Here is a 23,732-nt window from a genome sequence, read left to right as displayed (position 1 = left end):
GCCTGGTGTGGGTGCGGCCCCATCTCCTGGCCTGCTGGAGGCTGCAGCGCCCAGCCTTGCCCAGCCTGTGGTGAGCGCGGGGCGAGCTGGGAGCAGGAGGCGCCCGTTGCTGGGTCCCGTTACCTCCTGCGGCCTCGTGCTCTTGGCCTGCTGGGTCCCGTTAACAGCAATTTATGCTCCTAAATGTTTTTCTTGACAACACAGGTGCAGCAAGGTGGCTGTAGAACTTTGTTCTTAATTTTACTTCACAAGGAACGCTCTCTACAAACTAGTAAAGTACAGATAAAAAAGGAGAGAGTCAATTCCTCACAATCCCCGCTCTGAGAGGTAATCGCTGTTGGGAGACCCCTGTCTTGATTTTCATTGACTGCATATGGACTTTAAAAGATGACTCTGTGCGTGTGGGTGTGTAGCCTTGCCTTTGGTGGACACTCTTCTAGACACTTGCGTGGCGCCCTTTGTAAAGGCCACCTGGGGGGCCATCCCGCGGGTGTGCTGTCCTCATCGCCCTAGTGCTGAGGTGTTCAGGCTGTTCCTAGTTCTTACGGTTGTTGGCATAGCATAAACATTTGGGACCCATCTCTTTTCAAAGCAGATCGACAAACAGGACCATGTCTTTCTCCACCTAAGGCCCCAGCTGCACATTATCACGCTTGGGAGGAAACCCTGAGTCTTTCCTATGCCTCGGCGGGCCACACGCCCTGGCGTCTGCTCCGCCCTCCCCTCGCCCCCTGGCTTACGGTCTGCCTTGACTTTTCAAGAGCTCCCCTCGTGTGTTTGGGCCTCAGGGACCCCCTGCTCGGAAGCTGCGCCTCTCTGGGCTGTCCTCCCACCCTGTCCACATTGCAGGAGACAGGTTCTTAGGGGACTCTGCTTTGGAAACAGAATCCGGGCCTCAGGATGAGCGCTCCTGTTCGCTTAGTCCGTTCCTCTCAAGGTGGAGAAAGCGAAGTTCAGCAAGGCGCAGTAGCCTGCCCAGCCAGCCGCGGGCCCCCCTTGGGGACCTGTCGCATTCCCAAGCTTCTGACACCTTTCTCTGGCAGGTTTGGAGAGCGTCTCACTGGCGAGGACTCCCGTCTCTGGGTGTCTGGCTCCCCACAGCCCTTTGTTCCTACGTTGTGTCCCTAGAAGCCGGCTGGCTTGGTTTTCAGTTCCCGGTTCTTTGCTCTGCGGTCTGCTGCCTCTGCTGAGTAGAAAGCCTTACAGGTCAGCTGCTGGGTCAACCTTGAGGGTCACAGCTGAGAGCGGGTGTCAGGAGCAGGACCCAGCATCTCCGAGGGTGCAGGACGGGACTTGATTTCCCCTTTGGTTCATGTGCCCACATCCACAGTCTATGGCCCAGGGTGGGACACACCTGCCTTTGGCTCCTTGTTGACCTTCCACCTGTGGCCCTGGGGTGCCGCCTGCCCACCTCGGGGTTGTTTCACGTTCTGAGCTCACGTGGGCCTTTCCTGTGTCACCTTGGCTGTGTGAGCTTCTCTTGCTTCCTCTTTGGCCAGTTCTGGCTCATCCCCCGCAGCCCTGTGGCAGCGGTTCTCGTGGGTAGCAGCTCTGCCCGAGGGTGCTCCGCGAGGGGCCCCTTTCTTTTGGAGGCTCTCGTCACAGGGCTTGATGATGGACGTGGACTCTGGCGGAAGGCCCCTCCGCTCCCGCCAGGCCTGGTTCTGCTCGGTCCTGTCTCCCGGCTCGGCGGCTTTGCTCTCGCTTGTGGTGTGGACATGCCGCGTCGTGCCTCGGGCCGGCAGTGCCCTCTCTCCTGGAGGCCGGCCTGCTTGTGGTACCCTAAGCCCTCCGCTTGCCACCCCTTTTCTGAGCTCCTGGCTGAAGTTGTGTTGGGAGCTATCACCCAGCCTTCTTTTTCGGTGTTGAAAGCATTCAAAAGATCAACTTTTCCAGAGTGAGGGACAGGGAGAGAAAACTATGGCATCTGTTTGAAAGGCTCTGAGAGCTTTTTTTAACTCAGACAGTTCAAAGAGCGCCTCTTGTTAATCAGAGGAATATTCTAGCATCCCTGGGGTGGTTAATTGGAACCCAGGCTGCTTTGAAGTCCTTTTAGTCCTGCCTGAGCTGGGAGGAAGAGTTCGAAGGCAGCCACTGTAAATATGAAAGTTCTTCATTTTATTTACGCGTGTCTGGGGACCCATGTAATTCGTTCCCCTGAAGCAGTTCAGCTGAGCTGCTGCTCGTGGACGGCCAGGTCAGACCTGGACTTGACTGTGCTGGGGCGGGAGGCCAGTGCCGGTTCTCCAGGTGGCCGCTGCCGCCTGAGCCAGGGGACGGCTGGGTGGCTGGCGCTGCCAACCGCGGCCCGGACCTTGCTTGTGGCTGCGGCTGTCCTTCTGGAGATGCCGCGGGCGAGGGAGCTGGTGGTTGTGTCGAAGTCCCTGAAGGGTGACTCGTGAGTCCGTTCTGACAGAGGCCAGTACGGTGTGGCCTCCTCGACCCCCTCTTCCGCAGAGGGATGCACAGCTCTCCAGCCACAGACCAGAGGCTGAACTGTCACGGGCTTGTCTTTACCGTGTGTGTCAGCCTCACGAGCCACGGCCCTGTGTCTGCAGGTCCTAGCCTGGCCGCACAGGGTGTGCAGCGGCCTGGCCCGTACTGTCCTTCCCTCCTCAGGCTGGGGTGCCCAGCCAGGCTCTCGGTTCCTCCCTTTCCTCCCTTTCTCCCTCCCCGCGAGCGGTTTTATGGACGCTGACTGTCATTAAACAGGTGTGCTGTCTTCATTTTGTATTACCTGGAAATCGATAGGTACCACCTGTCAATGACAGATGATTGGTAAAGTTCTGGGTGGGGTCAGGGTGTTGGGCCTTGTCCTGGAGGGCTCCACCGCCAGCAGAGACGAGAGCCACCACAGGGGTCCCGTGGGCTTCCCAGGTGACTGCGATGCCCTCCCGCTGCGGCTCTGCAGGTGTCCCTGTTTCGTAGTCCAGGGAGGAGGCGGAGCTGGGCTTGGCCTTGACCCGGGACCCCAGTGCAGTGGCTGCTCTCTTCGCGCTCTGATCCCGTCCTGTTAACCGGCACTTTTGGAGCCGTGCCTGCAGGTGTTCGGAATCTCCTCATGTCTGCCCTGGAATGAGGCTGGGGTGGATGAATGTTCTCATGATGTGCCACGTATTTGTACAGAAATCTATGGTAGCAGTAAGTGAATCAGAGGTGGGGATGTTAATCTATGTAAATCTTCTTCTAGTGAGTTCATGCTGGTAGCTGGTAACTGCCGCGTAGCTTTCTAATTGGACACACATATAATTTTGGTTATGTGTTCTATGATATTGTCTGTAATCATTATAGTATAAGGCTCTTCCAAAACAAGTCCTTTATATGCAGTGTTTTCTTGACAGCCCCACGTGGTGGGTACTATTACATTCATCTTCCTGAGGAGGGAACGGAAGTTTGGAGAGGCTAATGATGGTCAGAGGTCGCATAACTAGTAATGATCGTCAGAGGTCGCATAACTAGTAATGATGGGGTTGGGATCTGAGGTGGTAACTGCTTGCTGCCGCCTCTGTGCTGCTGGTAGTTCGTGGAGTCTGCTTTTGGCACCCGTCACCCATCGACGTGTCGTGTCGGAAGGCGGAGAAGCAGCTCTTTGAAGAGCTGTGCACCTGATTGCCTCTCTGGATTGGCCAGAACCCCTCATTCTTTCTCTGAAATGTCCTGATGGATTTCCACAGCACAGCAGATGCTTGGGACGTAGGCTAAGAATTTGTTTTAAACATTTTGAAATGCATTATCCATGTCCATCACCATAAAGAGGATGTCTTTAAAGAGTAGATACAGCCCCCTCTGTACCCAGCCTCAGGTTAAGAACAATTCCTTCGAAAACTCGCAGACCTCCATCCCATCCCTCCTCCCGCCTCCCCAAACCAAGCCCCTGCGTTTTGTGTTAATCGTGGCAGGATGCGCCACCAGTTGTAGCGCTTCCTCGCTCGGGCCGCCCCCAGGAGGTGGTGCTGGTCCGTCTGCGATGAGCCTGTTTCTCTGCCAGTTGCACATGTTATTGTAATCACATGATTGAATTAAATACTCTAGAGTCTGGTGAAAGATGTGTGAAGAAAGCAGGGTTTCTGTGAAAACAAAGTTGAATGCTTTGGAAAGTCTCAAAGGAAAGTTGCTAAAAAGAAGCTGTTGAATAAAGTGAATTGACTAAAAAAGATGAGGAGAAAAGCTGCAAACTTTAGGAAGATGGCAGGTGTCCATTTTAAAGAAACAAAGCTAAAGTCATGGATTATGATTTGTGGTTTATGCAAAATACATAAGATGAAACTCATTTTAGTGGACCCATATTTGGAGACGTTTGCAGCTTATGGAATGGTTGTGTGTTTGTAATAGTTAGGTTAAAGTGTTTGAGGTACGTATTGATTACCTGCTTCAGCCAGCTTTTGGGGTCAGTGACCAGTCTTGATTGTTCCAGATAGGAAGCTTTTATTAATATATTTTTGCCCCACTTATAATGCAAACCATTCTTATTGTTATACTTAGCTAAACAACACTTAGAAATTATATATGATTGTTTCATTGTAAGTGATTATAATTAGTTTTTAATGCCTTAATTCATCATGGAATAATTGTTTTCTTTTTAGAAGAATTTTGTGTAGTATCTGATTCTGCAGTGTAAGTTTATAACACTAAGTTTTAAAAAACAATTTTCCCGATAGATATTTTATTTCCTTGGTATAAATATACCTTTTAAAAAGGTATGTAGTGATATATCTCCTGTTCCACTTTTGTTCTCCAACAGGAAGCAGCTGGCATAGTGGGCTAATGTTCTGCTTCTCGTATTTTTATTTAGCAGTCCTATATTAATATAAAAGGATTCTTCGTCCTTTTCTCTTTATATTAAACATTCCATTGTATGGATGGACTGTAGTTTATTTAACCAGTAATGCTAAACTTCTGATCCAGTGGTCTGAGTTCAAACTCTGGTAGAATTTAGTTGGATAGTTATTGTTCTGGAAAGGTATCATGATTTTTCATTCATTCAACTCATACTTATTGAAGGCCAGGCATTATTCGAGGTTCACAGCTGGTGAAGAAAGAGAATGAAATAAAAAACAGCACCTTGGGGACTTCCCTGGTGGAGCAGTGGTTAAGAATCCGCCTGCCAGTGCAGGGGACACAGGTTCAATCCCCGGTTCTGGAAGATCCCACATGCCACAGAGCAACTAAGGTTGTGCGCCACAGCTACTGAGCCTATGCTCTAGAGCCTGCGAGCCACAACTACTGAGCCCGCGTGCCACAACTACTGAAGCCCGAGTGCCTAGAGCCCGAGCTCCATGACGAGAAGCCACCGCAATGAGAAGCCCGTGCACCACAACGAAAAATAGCCCCCGCTCGCCACAACTAGAGAAAGGCCGCATGCAGCAGTGAAGACCCAACACAGCAAAAAAAAAAAACAAAAACAAACAAAAAAAAAACAGCACCTTGCTTCTACGGAGCTTGCATTCTAGTTGAAGCAGAAAGATGACAGGTGGGTCAATAGGTAAAATACGTAGCACCTAAGGTGGTGATATTTTCTCTGAAGGAAAACAGTGCAGGGGGGAGTGAGGATGGGAGAGGAAGTTTACGGTTTACAGGTTGAAATAGGGTGGTTGGGGCCGACCCAAAATGAGCTCGGTAACATTTGGGCATCTGGGCAAAGACCCGAAGGGGTTGATGAGGGAGCGTGCCACGCAGGTCCCTAGGGGAGGAGTCTTCCAGAAGTGGGACATGCAAAGGCCCTGGGGTGGGAGTGTGGCTCCAGTCCAGTGGGTCTGAGAGGCAGCTGTGGTCGGTCCACCTTAGGCCTCACAGGCTCCGGTGGGGACTTGGGCTTTTACTTAGCATTGGGGTGGGGGTGCGCTGGAGTTTTGACAAAAGAGGCACGTGATCTAGCTTACATTTTGAAGTAACCATTGTGGTGGTGGTGTTGCAAGCAGCAGTTAAAGGGTGAGTACGAAACCAAGGGTGATTACGCTGCCACGGGGCTGACTCGGGGGAGGTGGGGCCCTGGGTCACGCGGTGGCAGAGCTGGTACGAGTGGTTGGATTTGGGTGTGTTCTGAAGGTAGATCTGACAGGATCTGCCGACCGATTAGAAGCGGGGTGTGGAGGAAGTGTCAGGGATTACAGGTTTGGCCTGGGTAACAGGCAGGTTGGCGGTTCCACCTCCTGAGGAACAGGGTTGGCGAGGGAAGGTCAGGAGTGTGGTTGGGCTGGGCTGAGCCTGGAGGCTCCTCGGGCCGCAGGCGGTGTGGAGTGGGCGGGTGGGCACCCTTGGCCGTGGTCGAAGCCAGGGAGTCTCCCGACTGTGCGCCGGTGCTGCCGGCGCGGGGGCTGGGGAGCGAGGAGAAGGCAGTAACCTGGGCGTGGGGTCCAGAGGGTGCAGAGTACGGGCATGGGGTTAATCTCAGAGGCTGTGCCCACGGCCGTGGGGGGGCAGAGGGGACCGGGGTGGCCCTTGGAATCAGGAAGGCCCGTGGACGTGCAGTGGCCTGGAGAACCACACGCCTTTTGGTACCTCTCTTCCCGTCAGGCAGGCGGTGGGGCTGGTGGGCAGAGGGACCTTGTCTCACGTGGAAACCACCATTGGTCACAGGGGAGGGCTGTGACCTGATGAGGGTCCCCGGTGCTGGGTGCACCGTGTGGGCCTTCGGACGTGTGCCCGAGACGGCGTCTGTTACTGGCCACCTCTCCATGGGGAAAGAGTGACTTGTGCTCTGTGCATCTGGGAGATAGGCAGCTTTAGAAGAGGTACGATGGCCGCTGTCCACCATGCATCCAGGGTGTCGTGGGCTGGCCCCAGGCTTGGGTGCTGAGAGGGACTGATGCCCTTTTTGTCCCCTGAAGGTTGGGTGCTTGTGGCCTCAGGACCAGTTAGTGGTCACAGCCTTCCTTTCTCTGTAGCGTCTGATGCCAGCTCGCGGCCTCAGGATTGGGTGCTGCTTCTCCCGGCCCTGGGGTGCGGACCGGGCTTTTGCCAGTCGTTGGTGACGTGAATCCTTCCCGACCTCCCCACATGACCGTGTCACGTTTTCATAAAACCCTGGCTTAACAGGACATTCTGTGCCTCTGTGACTTTTCAGGCGTGAACGCTTACTCTCCGTTTGGGCTTTAGCGCCAAGTTTTGCTGTGTAATGTTTCCTACTTGCAGTTCTGCATAGTTTCTGCAGGAACAAACCTGCGAGGGAGTCCACCTCACTTGGGAGTATCCCCCCGCCCCCACCCCGATGTAGGGCCCTCTGACGGAAGCCCACCCTCTGGGCTGTGGCCCTTTGCACTGTGGGCTTCTCTTGTGGAAAACAGCGCCCTCGAAGAGAGCTTGAGGTTTCTTGCCTGTTACTTAGTTTTGTGGTTGTTGCCGTTTGATTCAGCTTAGAGATTGGAATCCTCTGGATCTCGTGTCTTTCGGACCCACTGAAATGGCGCTTTGAGCTTCAGCAAGAGATCTGGCATCTGCTGTTAGGAGCCTCAGAATAGCTGCCGCTGGGGCTGGAATGCCTCTGCCTCGAAAATAGACCACTGGGCTCAACTCCCTAGGCCTCCTGTTTGGCTCGCAGCTGAGTTTGAGTCAAAATTCAGCTGCAGGTTGAACAAAGCCTTTTCCTCCTCTGGAGCCCACCAGTTAGGGTTAAAAGGCTTTGCAGCTGAAGCCAGAGTTTTAAACAGCAGATGTCACAGCTTGGGCTGCAGTTGGGACTGTCACTCTCCTGTCATCTCTGAGTTGGAGGAGCCTGAGGCCCTCTGAGGGCTGCCACTGTTTAGTTGGTGAAGGGTGGGGAGGATGGGTCTTCCTGGCGGATGCGCCTCTGCCGATTTGGGCTGTGGCAACACCTGGCCCGACTCCTGCTGGTTACAAGCGTGTAGCTGATCCCCAGAGCACACTCGGGAAACGTCTCCGAGTGGGTCTAGCCGCACAGCAGGTCAGGAGGTTCTGAAAAATGAGCACTCTTCCTGCCAGTTGGAGGTGCTCTGGCCTCTGGCCTTTGATTTGATGTGTGGTGAAGGCTGCAATTGTTTAATAATCCTTCATGATTCAACAGCCCTTCAAGAACTTCCCTCCGTCCGCACTTGGAGCTCGTGACGGGTGGGTGGTAGTGGGGCCGCGGCTCTCTGTTTCCACGGAACGAGGTCCCGATTCCTGAATCCCAGGGCTTCTCAGGTTCGCCCGTCTGCCTGTGTCCCCAGCGCCCTGGGCTCGTGCTGTGCTGAGCGTTCACTGGAGGCGCCCTGTCTTCTCTCAGCTCCCCTGCTTCTCCAGTGGCCTTTCCGCATAGGGAGCTTGCTGTGTGTGTGGTTTTCCCTAGTTTGTATTTGTGCTTAGGCGTGTAGTATACAAATTCTCATCGAAAGAAATGCAGACAGTGCACGCGACCGCCACCGCCAGCCTCAGCCCTGCCTGGAGGTGTCAATTTGGGGTGAATCTTTCTAGGTTATGTTCTGTAAATATGCACACATGTGGGTGCCTTTCTCTAGAAATAAGTGTAGGTGCGGTTTTGTACCTGAGCTCTTTCCCTGAGTGCCTCTGCGGGCCGCCTTACTCGCAGGCTTCTCCAGGACGGGGAGAGTATTCTTCTGGAGAAGGGGGTCTGGGCGCTCGTCCTGCATGCAGCGCTGGCCAGGGGGTCACTAGGCTCTGAGCAAATGAATGCCCTCCCCATGGCCCAGAAATCAGTGTTGCCCGTCCTGCCCATCCCCCTCCTGCCCTCCCCCCATCCCCTGCTCCTGTCTTGCCCCCTCCTGCCCCCCCATCCCCTGCTCCTGCCCTCCCCACTCCTGCCCAGTGTGTGGTCCTTAACGGAGCATGCTCTTCCTCTTCCTTCCTGTGCTCAGCCGTCAGCCTCGCAGAGCTTGGAGAGCGAGGGTGGAGGGATGCACAAGCAGTGACAATACACCGCACACGTCTGCCTCATCCTCCGCCTGGGTCAGGGCTCAGGGGCAAGAGGCCTGGGCCTCGGGAATGGCGTGCAGCCCCTCAGCCCCCACGCGCCGTGTAGAACCGCCTTCCACACCTGGCCGGCGGGAGCAGTGACAGAGCCAGAGCAGGCGCGCTGGTCCTGGGCGTCCTGCCGGGCTGTCCCTGCGGCCGCTGGGCCGTGGTGGTTGGGGGCCCTTTGGAACAACCCACGAAGATGCCTTGTGAGCTGACAGCTGGCCACCAGTTCCGTGGCTCCTGGCTTCCACAGCTGGAGAAGTTCTCACAACAAAATTATAGACTCTTTTTGAAAAAAGGAACAAAATACCAGGAATCCCACAGCTGGAATGTGACTCTGCCTGTTCCTAAACATCTTCTTCCAGTTCTTACCTCCCCAGGGATGTTTTTACTCGAACTGCCCTTAATCCCGTTTCTGGTTTTGCTTTTTTCAGTGTCTGTATACACTTGCTATTGTTGAACTATTTCCTCACGTCACTTACACTTACTGTCTTGATGGCATCGTGCATATAGCACAGTTCATACAGCTAGTCTGAAGTTGTTGGACACGACAGCACAGAGTCAGGGACACGGCCTCAGCCTGGCCGTCTGGGTGTGGGTTACTCTTGACTCTCCTGTGCCCCAGCGTCCCCCGCTGTAGAATCGGGGTGCTAACAGTGCCCACCTCATAAGGTTGTTGAAAGGGTGAGACGGTGTAGCGTCCGTAGGTGCGGAGAATTCCTGTCTCAGAATGTGCAGTGATTCTCCCGTATTACAGTTCCGCCTCAGAAACAAACTTCCATGACCACAGGAACTTGCAGCTCCCCCTGCAGTTGTGTGATGGAGCAGCCCTGCTCATAGCGGCCTTGCTGTTGTGTTTTCATTAGTTATTTCTGTTTTTTTGTGTCGTATTTTGTGTTGTATTATTATAATTATTTTGAAGGAGATGGTTGATTATATATCAGATCGGCAAAACGTCTGGTACCCTTTTCTTACATAGTAACCACAGCAGTCACTTGATTTCAACTGTTAGTTTCCAGTGTTCTTGCAATGACATTGTAGGTGAATCACTTTGCTTTGTCTTCTGGGATTCCTCTTTTAGATTTGGACCAAGTTCTGAAACAATGTTTGTCTATCAAATTGGCGGAGAGCCTCAGAGAGTGCTGTCTTTGTCAGGCGTGTGGCAGATGGCTTTCTGGGTGGCACGGAGTTCTTTGGTGTCTTGCCTTGCAGTGTTACATGATTATTTTGCCGCGTCGATTTCTCCATTTCTACAAATGCTCAGTGGTTTTAAGTTGTGTACAATACTCACCTGTTGGGGGGGTGCCTTCAAGATGGCGGAGGAGTAAGACAAGGAGATCACCTTCCTCCCACAAATACATCAGAACTGCATCTACATGTGGAACGGCTCCTGCAGAACACCTACTGAACGCTGGCAGAAGACCTCAGACCTCCCAGAAGGCAAGAAACTCCCCACGTACCTGGGTAGGGCAAAAGAAAAAGGAAAAACAGAGACAGAAGAATAGGGATGGGACCTACACCTCTGGGAGGGAGCTGTGAAGGAGGAAAGGTTTCCACACACTAGGAAGCCCCTTCGTGGGCAGAGATGGGGGTGAGCCGGGGGGAAGCTTCGGAGCCGCGGAGGAGAGCGCAGCAACAGGGGTGCGGAGGGCAAAGAGGAGAGATTCCCGCACAGAGGATCGGTGCCGACCAGCACTCACCAGCCCGAGAGGCTTGTTGGCTCACCCGCCGGGGCGGGCGGGGCTGGGAGCTGAGGCTCGGGCTGCAGAGGTCAGATTCCAGGGAGAGGACTGGGGTCGGCTACGTGAACACAGCCTGAAGGGGGCTAGTGTGCCACAGCTAGCCGGGAGGGAGTCCGGGGGAAAGTCTGGACCTGCCTAAGAGGCAAGAGACCATTGTTTCGTGGTGCATGAGGAGAGGGGGTTCAGAGCACTGCCTAAACGAGCTCCAGAGACGGGCGCGAGCTGCGGCTAACAGCGCAGACCCCAGAGACAGGCATGAGACGCTAAGGCTGCTGCTGCCGCCACCAAGAAGCCTGTGTGCGAGCACAGGTCACTCTCCACACCTCCCCTCCCGGGAGCCTGTGCGGCCCACCACCGCCAGGGTCCCATGATCCGGGGACAACTTCCCTGGGAGAACGCACGGCGCACCTCAGGCTGTTGCAATGTCACGCTGGCCTCTACCGCCGCAGGCTCGCCCCGCACTCCATACCCCTCCCTCCCTCTGGCTTGAGTGAGCCAGAGCCCCCGAAGCAGCTGCTCCTTTAACCCCGTCCTGTCTGAGCGAAGAACAGACGCCCTCAGGCAACCTACATGCAGAGGCGGGTCCAAATCCAAAGCTGAACCCCAGAAGCTGTGCGAACAAAGAGGAGAAAGGGAAATCTCTCCCAGCAGCCTCAGGAGCAGTGGATTAAATCTCCACAATCAACTTGACATACCCTGCATCTGTGGAATGCCTGAACAGACAACGAATCATCCCAAACTGAGGCGGTGGACTTTGGGAGCAACTGTAGACTTGGGGTTTGCTTTCTGCATCTAATTTGTTTCCGGTTTTATGTTTATCTTAGTTTAGTATTTAGAGCTTATTATCATTGATAGATTTCTTTATTGATTTGGTTGCTCTCTTCCTTTTTATATGTATATATAATTTTTCCTTTTTTTCTTTTTGTGAGTGTCTATGTATATGCTTCTTTGTGTGCCTTTGTCTGTATAGCTTTGCTTTTGCCATTTGTCCTATGGTTCTGTCTGTCCGTTTTTTTTTTTTTTTTAGTATAGTTTTTAGCGCTTGTTTTCATTGGTGGATTTGTTTTTTGGTTTGGTTGCTCTCTTTCTTTTTTTATTACTTCTTAATTTTTTAATTTTTAATACTTTTTTTTACTTTCATAACTTTATTGTATTATTTTTTCTTTCTTTCTTTCTTTCTTTCTTTCTTTCTTTCTTTCTTTCTTTCTTTCTTTCTTTCTTTCTTTCTTTCTTTCTTTCTTTCCCTCCCTCCCTCCCTCCCTCCCCCCCTCCCCCCCGCCCCCCCACCTTTCCTCTCTCTTCTTCTGAGGCGTGTGGCTGACAGGGTCTTGGTGCTCCAGCCGGTTGTCAGGCCTGAGCGTCTGAGGTGGGAGAGCCGAGTTCAGGACATTGGTCCACCAGAGACCTCCTGACTCCACATAATACCAAACAGTGAAAGCTCTCCCAGAGATCTCCGTCTCAACACTAAGACCCAGCTCCACTCAACAACCAGCAAGCTACAGTGCTGAACACCCTATGCCAAACAACTAGCAAGACAGGAACACAACCCCACCCATTAGCAGAGAGGCTGCCTAAAATCATAATAAGGTCACAGACACCCCAAAACACACCACCGGAGGTGATCCTGCCCACCAGAAAGACAAGATCCAGCCTCATCCACCAGAACACAGGCACTAGTCACCTCCACCAGGAAGCCTACACAACCCACTGAACCAACCTTACCCACTGGGAGAAGACGCCAAAAGCAACGGGAACTACGAACCTGCAGCCTGCGAAAAGGAGACCCCAAACACAGTAAGTTAAGCAAAATGAGAAGACAGAGAAATACACAGCAGATGAAGGAGCAAGGGAAAAACCCACCAGACCAAACAAATGAAGAGGAAATAGGCAGTCTACCTGTCTACCTGAAAAAGAATTCAGAGTAATGATAGTAAAGATGATCCAAAATCTTGAAATAGAATGGAGAAAATACAAGAAATGTTTAACAAGGACCTAGAAGAACTAAAGAGCAAACACACAATAAATGAAATTAAAAATTCCCTAGAAGGAATCAATAACAGAATAACTGAGGCAGAAGAACGGATAAGTGACCTGGAAGATAAAATAGTGGAAATAACTGCTGCAGAGCAGAATAAAGAGAAAAGAATGAAAAGAACTGAGGACAGTCTCAGAGACCTCTGGGACAACATTAAACGCACCAACATTCGAATTATAGGGGTCCCAGAAGAACAAGAGAAAAAGAAAGGGACTGAGAAAATATTTGAAGAGATTATAGTTGAAAACTTCCCTAATATGGGAAAGGAAATAGTCAAGTCCAGGAAGCACAGAGAGTCCCATACAGGATAAATACAAGGGGAAACATGCCCAGACACATATTAATCAAACTATCAAAAATTAAATACAAAGAAAAAATATTAAAAGCAGCAAGGGAAAAGCAACAAATAACACACAAGGGAATCCCCATAAGGTTAACAGTTGATCTTTCAGCACAAACTCTGCAAGCCAGAAGGGATTGGCAGGACATAGTTAAAGTGATGAAAGGGAAAAACCTACAACCAAGATTACTCTACCCAGCAAGGATCTCATTCAGATTCGACGGAGAAATTAAAACCTTTACAGACAAGCAAAAGCTAAGAGAATTCAGCACCACCAAACCAGCTTTACAACAAATGCTAAAGGAACTTCTCTAGACAAGAAACACAAGAGAAGGAGAAGATCTACAATGACAAACCCAAAACAATCAAGAAAGTGGTAATAGGAACATACATATCGATAACTACCTTAAACGTAAATGGATTAAATGCTCCAACCAAAAGACATAGACTAGCTGAACGGATACAAAAACAAGACCCATATATATGCTGTCTACTTCATACCTAGGGACACATACAGACTGAAAGTGAGGGGATGGAAAAAGATATTCCATGCAAACGGAAATCAAAAGAAAGCTGGAGTAGCAATTCTCATATCAGACAAAATAGACTTTAAAGACTATTACAAAAGACAAAGAAGGACACTCCATAATGATCAAGGGATCAATCCAAGAAGAAGATGTAACAGTTGTAAATATTTATGCACCCAACATAGGAGCACCTCAATACATAAGGCAAATGCTAACAGCCGTAAAAGGGGAAATAAACAGTAACACAGTCATAGTAGGGGAATTTAACACCCCACTTTCACCAATGGACCACTTTCACCAAAATGTAAATAAATAAGGAAACACAAGCTTTAAATGATACGTTAAACAAGATGGACTTAATTGATATTTCTAGGACATTCCATCCAAAAACAACAGAATACACTTTCTTCTCAAGTGCTCATGGAGCATTCTCCAGGATAGATCATATCTTGAGTCACAAATCAAGCCGTGGTAAATTTAAGAAAATTGAAATCATATCAAATGTCTTTTCTGACCACAATGCTATGAGACTAGATATCAATTACAGGAAAAAATCTGTAAAAAATATGAACACATGGAGGCTAAACAATACAGTACTGAATAACCAAGAGATCACTGAAGAAATTGAAGAGGAAATCAAAAAAACCTGGAAACAAATGACAATGAAAACACGATGACCCAAAACCTATGGGATGTAGCAAAAGCAGTTCTAAGAGGGAAGTTTATAGCTATACAATCCTACCTCAGGAAACAAGAAAAATCTCAAAGAACCAACCTAACCTTACATCTAAAGCAATTAGAGAAAGAAGAACAAAACAACCCCAAAGCTAGCAGAAGGAAAGAAATCATAAAGATCAGAGCAGAAATAAATGAAAAAGAAATGAAGGAAACAGTAGCAAAGATCAATAAAACTAAAAGCTGGTTCTTTGAGAAGATAAAATTGATAAACCATTAGCCAGACTCATCAAGAAAAAAAGGGAGAAGACTCAATAGAATTAGAAATGAAAAAGGGAAAGTAACAACTGACACTGCAGAAATACAAAGGATCATGAGAGATTACTACAAGCAACTCTATGCCAATAAAATGGACAACCTGGAAGAAATGGACAAATTCTTAGAAAAGCACAACCTTCCGAGACTGAACCACAAAGAATAGAAAATATAAACAGACCAATCACAAGCACTGAAATTGAAACTGTGATTAAAAATCTTCCAACAAACAAAAGCCCAGGAGCAGATGGCTTCACAGGCGAATTCTATCAAACATTTAGAGGAGAGCTAACACCCATCCTTCTCAAACTTCCAAAATATAGCAGAGGGAGGAACACTCCCAAACTCATTCTGTGAGGCCAACATCGCTCTGATACCAAAACCAGACAAAGATGTCACAAAAAAGGAAAACTACAGGCCAATATCACTGCTGAACATAGATGCAAAAATCCTCAACAAAATACTAGCAAACAGAATCCAGCAGCACATTAAAAGGATCAAACACCATGATCAATTGGAGTTTATCCCAGGAATGCAAGGATTCTTCAATATACGCAAATCAATCAACGTGATACACCATATTAACAGATTGAAGGAGAAAAACCATATGATCGTCTCAATAGATGCAGAGAAAGCTTTCGACAAAATTCAACACCCATTTATGATAAAAACTCTCCAGAAAGTAGGCATAGAGGGAACTTACCTCAACATAATAAAGGCCATATGTGACAAACGCACAGCCAACGTTGTTCTCAATGATGAAAAAGTGAAACCATTTTCTCTAAGATCAGGAACAAGACAAGGTTGCCCACTCTCACTGCTATTATTCAACATAGTTTTAGAAGTTTTAGCCACAGCAATCTGAGAAGAAAAGGAAATAAAAGGAATCCAAATCAGAAAAGAAGTAAAGCTGTCACTGTTTACAGATGACATGATACTATACATAGAGAATCCTAAAGATGCTACCGGAAAACTACTAGAGCTAATCAATGAATTTGGTAAAGTTGCAGGATACAAAGTTAATGCACAGAAATCTCTGGCATTCCTATACACTAATGATGAAAAATCTGAAAGAGAAATTAAGGAAACACTCGCATTTACCATTGCAACAAAAAGAATAAAATAAATAGGAATAAACCTATTTAAGGAGACAGAAGACCTGTATGCAGAAAACTATAAGACACTGATGAAAGAAATTAAAGATGATGCCGACAGATGGAGAGATATACCATGTTCTTGGATTGGAAGAATCAACATTGTGAAAATGACTATACTACCCAAAGCAATCTACAGATTCAGTGCCATCTGTATCAAACTACCAACAGCATTTTCCACAGAACTAGAACAAAAAATCTCACAATTTGGGTGGAAACACAAAAGGCCCCAAATAGCCAGTGCAATCTTGAGAAAGAAAAACGGATCTGGAGGAATCAGGCTCCCTGACTTCACACTATACTACAAAGCTACAGTAATCAAGACAGTATGGTACTGGCACAAAAAGAGAAATATACATCAATGGAACAGGGTAGAAAGCCCAGAGATGAACCCACGCACATATGGTCACCTTATCTTTGATGATCAAGGAGGCAAGAATATACAATGGAGAAAAGACAGCCTCTTCAATAAGTGGTGCTGGGAAAACTGGGCAGCTACATGTAAAAGAATGAAATTAAAACACTCCTTAACACCATACACAAAAGTAAATTCAAAATGGATTAAAGACCTAAATGTAAGGCCAGACACTATAAAACTCCTAGAGGAAAACATAGGAAGAACACTCTGTGACATAAATCACAGCAAGATCCTTTTTGACCCACCTCCTAGAGAAATGGAAATAAAAACAAAAATAAACAGACGGGACCTAATGAAACTTAAAAGCTTTTGCACAGCAAAGGAAACCATAAACAAGACGAAAAGACAACTCTCAGAATGGGAGAAAATAGTTGCAAATGAAGCAACTGACAAAGGATTAATCTCCTAAATTTACAAGCAGCTCATGCAGCTCAATATCAAAAACCTATACAACCCAATCCAAAAATGGGCAGAAGACCTAAATAGACATTTCTCCAAAGAAGATATACAGATAGCCAACAAACACATGAAAGGATGCTCAACATCACTAATCATTAGAGAAATGCAAATTAAAACTACAATGAGATATCATCTCACACGGGTCAGAATGGCCATCATCAAAAAATCTAGAAACAATAAATGCTGGAGAGGGTGTGGAGAAAAGGGAACCCACTTGCACTGTTGGTGGGAATGTAAATTGATACAGCCACTATGGAGGACAGTATGGAGGTTCCTTAAAAGACTAAAAATAGAACTACCGTATGACCCAGCAGCCCCACTACTGGGCATATACCCTGAGAAAACCATAATTGAAAAAGAAACATGTACCACAATGTTCATTGCAGCTCTATTTACAATAGCCAGGACATGGAAGCAACCCAAATGTCCATTGACAGATGAATGGATAAAGAAGATGTGGCACATATATACAGTGGAATATTACTGTGCCACAAGAAGAAATGAAATTGTAGTGAGGTGGATGGACCTAGAGACTGTCATACAGAGTGAAGTAAGTCAGAAAGAGAAAGACAAATACCACATGCTAAGACATATTTGTGGAAGCTAAGAAAAAAAAAAAGGTTCTGAAGAACCTAGGAGCAGGACAGGAATAAAGACGCAGACATAGAGAATGGACTTGAGGACACGGGGAGAGGGAAGGGTAAGCTGGGACGAAGTGAGAGAGTGGCATGGACATATATATACACTACCAAATGTAAAATAGATAGCTAGTGGGAAGCAGCCGCAGAGCACAGGGAGATCAGCTCAGTACTTTGTGGCCCCCTAGAGGGGTGGGATAGGGAGGGTGGGAGGGAGACGCAAGAGGAAGGGCATATGGAGATATATGTATATGTGTAGCTGATTCCCTTTGTTATACAGTAGAAACTAACACACCATCGTAAAGCAATTATACTCTAATCACTTTGTTATACAGCAGAAACTAACACACCATTGTAAAGCAATTATACTCTAATAAAGATGTTAAAAAAAAAATCACTTGTTGGCAGGTCCCAAACCCCACCTCCAGGGGTTTCGTTTCAGTGGGTCTGGAGTTGGAGGTAGGTGGGCTGGAGTTAATCCAGATGATTCTGGTGCAAATGGCCCATGGGTTACTTTGACTATTCCAGACACCCGTCCCCCCCCCCACACTTTACAATGCCACATCCCATGAAGCCGTACGCATCCCATTGCCCTGACCAGGAGGGAGTATGCCCTCCTATGTTCTCTTGTGCGTTTTGTGATCTGTAGCGGCCATCTGGCCAGCTCTTTTTGCCTGGCATCAGATTTAACAAATATAGTAGCCCATGTTATGGCTGTGGGAACTTATTCACTTATTTTCTCTTGTTGAGGTTTTTTTTTTTTAAAGTAAAAACAAATACACAGGGAACGTAAAATCATACAGCTGGTATAGGAAATGGTATGGCGGTTCCTCAAACAATTGCAAATGGAATGATGCAGCAGTTCTTCTTCTGGGTGTATATCCAGAGGAGTTGAAAGTAAAGAGCTGAACACATTTGAAAACCAGTGTTCACAGCAGCATTATTCACAGTAGCCAAAGGGTAGAGACAACCCAAGTGCCCATTGGAGGATGAATGGTTGAGTAAAATAAGTATATCCAGGCAGTGGAATATTACTCAGCCTTAAAGAGGAATGGTGTGTTAGTTTCTGCTGTATAACAAATGTCATGTAAGACATTTGGCACACTGAGGACCTCAGGCCAAGTGAATTAAGACAGACACAGAAGGACAGATAGTGCATGATTTTACTTATATGAGGTCCCTGGAGGCGTCGCATTCATAGAGTAGAGGGTGGGCGCCAAGGGCTGGCTTGGGAGTGGGGGGAATTGCGGTTGTTGTTTAGTGGCTACAGGGTCTCAGTTCGGGAACGTGAGAAAGTTCTGGAGACGTATGGTGGTGACGGCTGCACGACTCACTGACGCGGAGTGTGCACTCAGAAGTGGTTTCGATGGGAAGGTCTGTGTTACGTGTTTTACCACCATTAAGAAACAGGCAATGCCACGATGCGTACTTAACCATATGTAGGGCACACCCCTGGTGGCTTCCTTGAGACGTGTTCCTGGAAGTGCAGTTGCTGGTCGATGGGTGCGGTCTCCCCTTTCAGCTGCTCTTCTTACCTGGTCCAGGAGGACGGCTCAGCCCTCCTTGGGGCAGTAGGGCAGGGCGGTAGCCTTGCTAGCGACTTGTCTTGCTAGGTCACAGGAGCCACTGTGCTGGATGAGTGAGCTCTCCTGCTTGGGTTTCTTCCCCAAGGAGCCCATGGTGGGACCTCGGGGATGCGTGAGTCTGCCCGGGATCCTGTCCGCTGTTACCCAGATGCCTCCTGCCGGTCCACCCAGGGGACTGGGTTACCTTGGGAGTCCTTTAGGCCCTCATTTCTTCCTACTTCCTTCTCTTCAGGTGTGTTCATAGTACTGCTGTCAGTGTAGACAGAGGTCTCCTGAAGCCAGGCCTCCTGCCCCCTTGATCAAACTTCACCCGCGCCCTCGGTTCGCCCCGTCGTGGCCTCAAGAATGTATACGTGTTGCCAGTACTCTGGGTTTTTTTGTTTTTTTTTTTGCGGTAGGCGGGCCTCTCACTGCTGCGGCCTCTCCCGTTGCGGAGCACAGGCTCCAGACGCGCAAGGCTCAGCGGCCATGGCTCACGGGCGCAGCCGCTCCGCGGCATGTGGGATCCTCCCGGACCGGGGCACGAACCCGTGTCCCCTGCATTGGCAGGCGGACTCTCAACCACTGTGCCACCAGGGAAGCCCTAGTACTCTGTTTTAACTAAAGGTCATACAGTACAGCCCTCCAACAGAACACATTTTCTTTTTGATCAACACTGCAAACTAAAGGTATGTGGAATTCCATACTGTTTATTGATTAATGATAATTTTAAATGGAAACTTGTGCTCCTCATTTACATGATGAGCTATCACACACCGCTTTCACTATTACCTATGTTTTGTCCTTGTTTCCCAATCCTCGTGTTACAGTGGGGTTGAATTGTGTACCTTAAGAAGTGGTTTTAAAGATTCCCACTCCCATGACGTGAACAGATGTGTGAGGGGTTATCGGGTGGTAGTGCCGCCGTGTGCTTGGGTCTTGGGGTTTTGGAAATAAGCCTAAAGAAGCCCTGTTGAGCCGGGCTCAGCCTGGAGTTGTCTGAGCTGTGACCTGAGCCCCGGCTCTCCCGCAGTCCATCCATCTCTTTAAAGACTTCCCGCCTTTTCTGTGTCTCTGAGGGTAGAACAGTTCTTGAGTGTTGTCGCCTGGCTTCCTGGTCTCTGGGTTTTTAGAAGTTGAAACCTAGTGGCCAGCAGGGATGACTGGACAGGACTCCTGAGTCTCTGTTTACAGAGTAGGAGCTGCAGGTTTTCAGCCCAGAGGCCACACGGAGAAGGTGGTCCCGTTGCTGTGTGCCTTCCAGCAGCGGCCGGGGCAGGGCTGAGGCAGGAATGGGATCCGGGGTCCGTGCCTGTGCAGTTTGGTCTCTGGAATTGGGCACCACCTGGGAAAGGCAGGCCCTGCAGCTTGAAGCGCCCCTTCTGTGGGGAGCGGGGTGGGGGGGGGGGTCGGTGCATCTGAATGATGGCACTGCACCTGGGGCTTGTGGGAAGCCACTGCTGGAGCGTCTGACTTGGCCTTGGGCAGTGCGAGAGCCATACCCTTGTGGCTGTGCAGAGGCCACCCGCCCCCGGCGCCCCGCCACCGCCGGTCTCGGGGGAGCAGCACAAACCCAGGCCACGCTGCAGGGGCTCTTGTTTGCATGGCTGGGCAAGGGGGCGGAGTGGCATGGAGGGGGGTGGAGGAAAGCCAGTTTCCTGCTGAGTTTATTCGAATATGGAGCCAGGCCCCTTGACGCTTTGTTGAAATAGCTGCGCCAAAGTTCCAAAGCATTTGGGTGTCTGATGGCCTCTGTGAAGTTCAGCTGAAGGGTGTGAGCCTCGGGCCGCCCTGGGCGGGGGTGGGGGTGGGGGGGGTGGGGGGTGCTGTGTGCGAGCAGGCAGCCTCAGCCTGCAGGTGTCACAGGAAGATGCAGAGGCCCGGAGCCATCAGCGGCAGTGGAGCATTTCTGAAGGAGTTCATTTTTCTCTTCATTTGGCCCTTCCCAATTTCCCTTCATTATTAAATTGTTACATTTCAAATTATCTTTACTTCAAAGGAAAATAGAGAACCTCGTTTAAGAGTCTGACTCCTCTGTGTTACTCTATGTGGGGCTAATTTTTTTTTTTTTTTTTTTTTTACGGTAGGCAGGCCTCTCACTGCTGCGGCCTTTCCCGTTGCGGAGCACAGGCTCCGGACGCGCAGGCTCAGCGGCCATGGCTCACGGGCCCAGCCGCTCCGCACGAACCCGCGTCCCCTGCATCGGCAGGCGGACCCTCAACCACTGCGCCACCAGGGAAGCCTGTGGGGCTACTTTGTACCTCAGGGCAGGACTCTTGTTTCTAAACTGCTGCCACGTGCTCCGGACTCTGCCAGTTGCTCTCCCGCTTCCAGGAAGGCTTCTGCTTGGAGGGTGTTGCTGCCCCCCGGCTAGTGAGAGGCCCCGCAGAGTGTGTGGCCGTCTGTCTGACAGATGCTTCTCCACGGGCTCTTCCTGCTCTTTCAGGTCTGAGCAGACTTGGCCCAGCCTGGAAGGGGAGTGAGGAGGAGGCCGGTCGTCGTCATGCTCCCCCAGGCATCCTCTGGGCACCCGTCTGCCTGTCCCACACGGCGTTGGCTGGCCCTGGGCCCATAGGGACTGCGGGCCTTGCAAAAGTAGACATGCAAGTTGCTTCATTGGTTTTAAATAAACTTCCCATTGATTTAATAATAGTTTGCATACTCCTTTGACTAACATAGAAAAATAGAAAACAGCTTAAATCTCTTAACAGTGTTTCAGAAAAAATACCTCTTGGCTTAAAAGGGTTTACTTGTTTTGCTTACTTGTTTTCCTATTAGTATCTTTAGCTCCCTGAGGTTGGAAAACATTAGGAAGCTCTGAAAAGAATGGGGAATTGGCATTCAAGGCTGGTTCAGCCTCTCCCCCTCCTAGGTTTTAGTTTCTCAAGGTCTTCTGCTGGTAAACATCTTTTCAATGTAAGTATTTTCTAATCCACAAAGTTGGCTTGTGTTCAGGGCAGAGTTAGGGTAGAAATCTCGGCACTGTGCCTAGCGGTTCTCACACCTTGAGGCCACGTCCTCGCAAAATGTCCAAGAAAGGGCTTTTCCTCCGGTGGCCAGGGAAGGGCCTCCATGAGGTGGTCTGAAAGGGAGAGATCGTGGAATTACCTTGGGAGGAATGTTGATGCCAGAACCCCTGTGTGTGACGAGTGGGGCCATGGGCCCCCTCTCTGCAGGGGCTGCGCTGGGCTGTCAGGACGTACCACCGACAAGCGGAAGTCTTTGGGCTAACGTTCTAGCGATGGCAGACACTGAGAGACCCCAAACTGAAGCAGGGGTGGTGGTGCTGTGCAGCGAGGGTCGTGATGGGGTGGGGAGAGGGTTGGGGGCTTCTTGGAGGAAGTGACATCTTTCCTGAGACCTCTCTTTTGAGAACGAGCTAGGCTTGGGGAGACTGAGGGAAGAGCTTTGCAGGCCCAGGGTTAACTATCGCAGAGTTTCGGGGAGCAGGCGGATTGTCGTGTTCAGGTGGCAGAGGAAAGTCCAGTGGAAGGTGAGGAGGCCCCAGGGGCCCTGCGGTGCAGAGTCTGTGGGCCCTGGACTTGAGGCTCGGTTTCAGCAGGTTTCTGTGAGCGGTCCTTGGGTACGACGTGACTGCAGGTGCCGACTTCAGCTGGAGGGGTGAGGAGGCCAGAGAGTGCTCTTGGAAACTGGGCAGTGTGCTGGCTCTGGGGGCCGGGAGGAGGGCCTGTGGGTACTGAGCCGTGGCCCCTGCGTAGCCCTGGGCTCTGGCTCCGGCCCTTGCGCTCAGCTCCTCTCGGCCGCTGCACACCAGCGAGCCGTCTAGTCCGTGTGCCCCATGCAGGTGTCGGGAATGTTTGCACTCCGCTGGGTGTTCCATTCTGTCTCTCAAAGACATTTTAAAAATAAAATCAGCCATTTAAAAAAATTGAAATATAGTTAATTTACAATGTTGTTAGTTTCAGGTGTACAGCACAGTGATTCGGTTAAATATATCTATTCTTTTTCAGATTCTTTTCCAGTATAGGTTATTGCAAGATATTGAATATAGTTGCCTGTGCTGTACAGTAGATCCTTGTTGTTTATCTATTTTATATACAGTAGTGGGTATATGTTGATCTCAAATTTCAAATTTATCCCCCCTCCCCACTTTGGTAACCATAAGTTTGTTTTCTATGTCTATGGGTCTATTTGTGTTTTGTAAATAAGTTCATTTGTATCATTCTTTTAGATTCCACATGTAAGTGATATCATATGATGTATGTTTTTCCCTGTCTGGCTTAACTTCACTCAGTATGACAGTCTCTAGGTCTATCCATGTTGCTGCAAATGGCATTATTTCATTCTTTTTTATGGCTGAGTAGTATTCCAGTGTGTGTGTGTGTGTGTGTGTGTGTGTGTGTGTACACATCTTCTTTATCCACACATCTGTTGATGGACACTTAGGTTGCTTCCATGTTTTGGCTATTGTAAATAGAGCTTCAGTGACCATTGAGATGCATGTATCTTTTTGAATTAGAGTTTTCTCCAGTCCCTCTCCCAGGGGTGGGATTGCAGGATCATATGGCAGTTCCATTTTTAGTTTTCTGAGAAACCTCCATACTGTTCTCCCTAGTGGCTGTACCAATTTATATTCCCACCAACAGTGTAGGGCGGTTCCCTTTCCTCCGCACCCTCTCCAGCATGTCTTGTTTGTTGACGTTTTGATGATGGCCATTCTGACCTGGTGACGTGGTACCTCACTGTAGTTTTGATTTGTATTTCTCTAGTAACTGGCGATGTTGAGCATGTTTCCATGTCCTGTTGGCCACCTGTATGTCAACGACATTCTTGGTGTACGTTCTCCCGAGCCATGGTGCTGAGCTAGAGGAGGGGGTTCAGACTGAGGCTTCGTGCTGCTGAGAGTGGGTGGCCTTTGAACCAGCCATCCGTGTCTTTGAGTCTCAGTTTCCCCATTTGCAAAATGGAAACAGTAGACAGCAGGGCTGCTCTG

The 23,732-nt window shown here is 49.4% G+C and overlaps 1 protein-coding gene across 1 annotated transcript in view; it reads left to right on the top strand.

Moving 5' to 3' along the window:
• The window catches only part of MAD1L1 (mitotic arrest deficient 1 like 1), a 318,428-nt gene that overhangs the window by 54,695 nt on the left and 240,001 nt on the right, over positions 1 to 23,732 (top strand). The gene's annotated exons all lie outside the window — the stretch shown is intronic.

The sequence above is a fragment of the Grampus griseus genome (genome assembly GCF_964374135.1).
Source record: "Grampus griseus genome assembly, chromosome: 14".
NCBI classification, from domain to species: domain Eukaryota; kingdom Metazoa; phylum Chordata; class Mammalia; order Artiodactyla; family Delphinidae; genus Grampus; species Grampus griseus.
Note: the sequence above shows the minus strand (reverse complement) of the source record. Positions and strands in the feature narration are given on the sequence as shown.